Below are 4228 nucleotides of genomic sequence, written 5' to 3'. Positions count from 1 at the left end.
GTGATGTCTCTACAAATGTGTTGGCAGTTTGTGGTCCAAATTTAAGGTTTATTTATGTGTTACCTGGGTGGGAAGGTTCTGCAGGAGATTCTCGAGTATTACGAGATGCTTTACATCGTCAAAATAAACTTAAAATCCCAACTGGTAATATCTTTTAAAAATAATATTTAATTTAATTTTAATTGAAGCCTATGATTTTTACTTTAAACTGTTGTAGGTAAGTACTTTCTTGTGGATGCGGGATATACTAATGGTCCTGGATTTTTAGCACCATATCGTGGGACTAGATATCATCTCAATGAGTGGATTGGGAACACCCCTAAAACTTACAAGGAGTTGTTTAATCTTCGTCATGCAAGTGCACGAAATGCAATAGAAAGGTCATTTGGGATATTGAAAAAACGATGGAGCATATTAAGAACTCCTTCATTTTTTGATATAAAGACACAAATAAGGATTATCAATGCTTGTTTTGTGTTACACAACTTCATCAGAAATGAGGGACTAACTGATAAAGTTTTAGAAGTTCAAGACCTAGAGCTTTTAGCTAATGTAGATGAAGAGTTAACCCTATCAAGGGAAATAATTCAAAACAATATCACAGATGAAGTTGCAACTATTCAAGTCACCGAAGAATGGACAAGATTTCGAGACACATTAGCAATGAATATGTTTGCTAGTTATCAAAGATGAAGTCACCTTTTATGTCATTAGTTGGCTTATTTCATTATGTGATTATTTCTTTATCTGAGATTGAGACTGGAGTTTTTGAGAAGAATTTGTTAATTTCAGGATATGATTCTTGCTTAGGGTTCAGGATATGATTCTTGCTTTGAGTTACATAGATGTTATGCTAATATGATCTTTTGATTATAACAATTATTGTGGTTTATGTTGTATGCTCAACATATCTATTTTCATTTATGTCTGACTTCTTTTTCACACACTTGGCACCCCCAATAATTTCAGGTTTTGAATCATATACAATGTGCATTTGAAATACTAAGATATTCTTTTTATCAGTATTAAAATAGCAGATACTGTATGCCTCTGTTATTATATTTGATTCAGAAATGGCATGTACAATCTCTGTTGTGTTTGAAGGAATTGTCCTAGTTCTAGAATGGGGGTTTTTGGGTCTGGTGTGGTGGGTTGTATTAGATACTCATGTTGCTGTGCCAAGATGATATTTCTTTTAGGATTCGTGACCGATGGTTTCTTGAATCTTTCTTTGAATCTGGCTAGTTTGCTTAAGTGGGATGGCTGTTGTTTTTCTCGGAGCTATGTTTTGTCATGTACTTGTTGCTGAAATGTGTTCACTTATAGTAGCATCTTACAGTTATATCCTAACATGCTAGATATCACTTTTAAGATAACTATTGTGAAACTCAATAAAGTAATCTATATCCGATTCGATGATGTTTTATAATTATTGTAAAGTTAAAAGAAAGATAAAGTATATATGTCTTGCCATTGTGAAACTCAATAAAGTAATCTATATCTGATAGATTAATACTTTTCTATTTCACTGCAAAAATGGTCTCTAAGAAAACTATAAAAATAGGATTTGGCTTTTTACAAGTTTATATATAAAATTTGATTGAAAAATCAAGGGAATCATTGTTTAAATTAAGTAATTGCTTTGAAAAATGCTCCATAAAATGAATGTGAAAATATACTAGCCTCAAAAGTTGCAAACAGTAACTATGATTCCCGTAATTTAGTTAATAAATGAAAACCTAGGAACTTAGGATTACAGCATAATATGGGTGCATTTAGTTCTGACTGTTTGTAGTTCTAATATTTGAGATCAATATTAAAGTTAATCTATTTTTATTAGTGTCACTATTAAACACTACATTCTATTCTCTGTAGTGTATTAGTGTCTTTCTTTTGTTATTTCTTTTGTTATTAAACCTTATCAAATATAATTACCACAACTTTTAAAAATAATTATACGCACATCTTGAGAATTTATGTATTGATTTGAATAATTTTTTCCACTCTAGTTCATAAGTAGTTCTCTTATAATTTCTTGATTATTGTAATTTTTCCTTGATTAATCACTCTACACCCATTTCACACCAATGTTATTGCCTATTAAAAACTCAATTATTATATAAGCAACAAAATTGGTATACAGATGGTACCCTGGCACTAAAAAGGAAAGTTGCTTATGATAATAATATATGAAAGTTCTCAGGTATGCATGTGCTATTAAAGTGAAATGTCTAGCAATTTCCTTTTGATTTCTTTATGTCTTTTTGTTTTCTAAGTACTGTTCAAAATCTTGTACTTGTTTTCAACCATATTATATAGTGCGAATATCTTCTGAATTTAATGTTGCCACTGCTCCAATCAATGGGTTTTCTCAGCATTCCTGGTGTACATTTGAAGCCACTGCTCTAGCCCAAAACTTGATATGCTATTTCATGATCTTTATGATCATCACAGTAAATTAAGAATTCTGCTTGAATTGATAAGTTTTGTAAATTTCTTGTTTATCTTTTAGAATCACTTCTGCAAGTTATTTGTTATGTGTAGGTTAAGAAAATATGAAGGGTAAAAAAAACATGACAGAAAGAAGCAATGATGAAACAAGAAGTTATTTTTCATGGAATTTGGAGATGGAACGTGTGTTAGCTGAAGTATTAAGAGATCAAAGAAACATGGGCAATAAGAGTGACGGAGCTTGGAAAAGAGTTGCATATAATGCTGCAGCTGTAGTGTTATCCAACAACTTCAAAGTCCAAGTCACTTGGGAGAATGTTAAAAATCGAATCAAACTTTGGAGATCATGGTATGGAGTTGTAAGTGACATCCTTGGTCAGAGTGGATTTGATTGGGATGGAACCAAACACATGATTACAGTTGGTGATGAAAATGTATGGAATGAATATGTCACTGTAAGTACTTTTTTACATGCAATCCTGTAGCAATTGTTTTTTTTATATGCCATTATATCTTTGAGTAAACAGTGATTGTATGGTTTAATTCCTTTGTATGGAATTGTAGTTGTGTTATTATTGACTTCTTCCTTTTCATTTTCAAGTCGCATAAGGAGGCTAGACATTTTCGATTCAAAGCAATTCCAAATTGGGATGATATAGTGGATTTATGTGCTAAAGATAGAGATACTGGTCATGGAGCTGAAACTACTATGGATGCTGATGAAGTCACGAGTAAAGAGGTAACTGAAGTAAATTTTGTGGGTTTGGAGGACTTGAATGCTATTATAGATTTGGAGGAACCAAACTCTAACTTAAAAAGAAAAGCACAATCTTACTTCAAGTTCTACTAGTACACAATCTCAAAGGAGAAAGATTAGTGAAAAAGAGCTAATGGCTGCTTCAATGAAAGATGTGGCTAAGTCTTTTAAGCGATTGACACATGTATATGGTGAAAAGGTTGATGAAAATGAAATCAAAGAAGTGCTAGATGAGGTGCGTTTAATGCCAAATCTTACTAAGGAACAATGGGCTAAAGTTGTTAAATGGTTAGCTGACATGCCAAAACAATTAGCTATTGTGAAAGCCCTTCCAATTGAGCAGAAGGAAGATTATGTTTTAATACATATTTCTACAACTTAAATCATGGTATGTAATATATATTTTCTTGTGATTGATTAATTTCATGGTATTTGGTTAAGTATGCTGCATATTCGTATTAATTGTACAATACTATGATTGATAAATTTTGTTGCACTTTTGTAGGTCTAGCAGATGTTGAAGAGGACTGAAACAGGATGTTAAAGAGAACTAAAGAGGGTGTTGAAAGACTTACTAGTTGGATGTGGAAAAATTATAAAACAAACATATTAAATAAGAAAACACTTGTTTTAACATGTTATTTAGTTTTCCTTTTTAATGGTAAAATGCTTGACATCATAACTTTGAATAATGAGTTTGGTTAATTGTGATATCAATTTATGGATTTATGTTATATTTGTGGGTTAATTATATCACATTGATGATATTGTGTTTTTACATTATATATTAAGCTTGTGATTTTTATACTTAATTGTTTTATTGTTTATAAATGAAGTAATTAGTAATTAATAATATATTTCTTTGATAGAGTGAATCGATATTGATATAAATTATATTATTGTTGATCCAGAATTTTCAATATTAATTAATTTTAAAAAGTTGGCTAATATTTTTAAATTGAACTATTAAATATTATTTAAATATTTTAAGTTCATTACTATTTTTTAAATTTAATTTAA

At 30.4% G+C, this 4228-nt stretch overlaps 1 pseudogene; it reads left to right on the top strand.

Moving 5' to 3' along the window:
• The first annotated feature begins 2555 nt into the window (after nucleotides 1-2555).
• On the top strand, nucleotides 2556-3590 carry LOC114194941 (uncharacterized; annotated as a pseudogene).
• The last annotated feature ends 638 nt before the right edge of the window (nucleotides 3591-4228 follow it).

Source organism: Vigna unguiculata, chromosome 8 (assembly GCF_037176805.1).
Source record: "Vigna unguiculata cultivar grain cowpea cultivar isolate G323 ecotype 2 chromosome 8, ASM3717680v1, whole genome shotgun sequence".
In the NCBI taxonomy this organism is placed as follows: Eukaryota; Viridiplantae; Streptophyta; class Magnoliopsida; order Fabales; family Fabaceae; genus Vigna; species Vigna unguiculata.
This window is presented reverse-complemented; position numbering and strand designations above follow the sequence as displayed.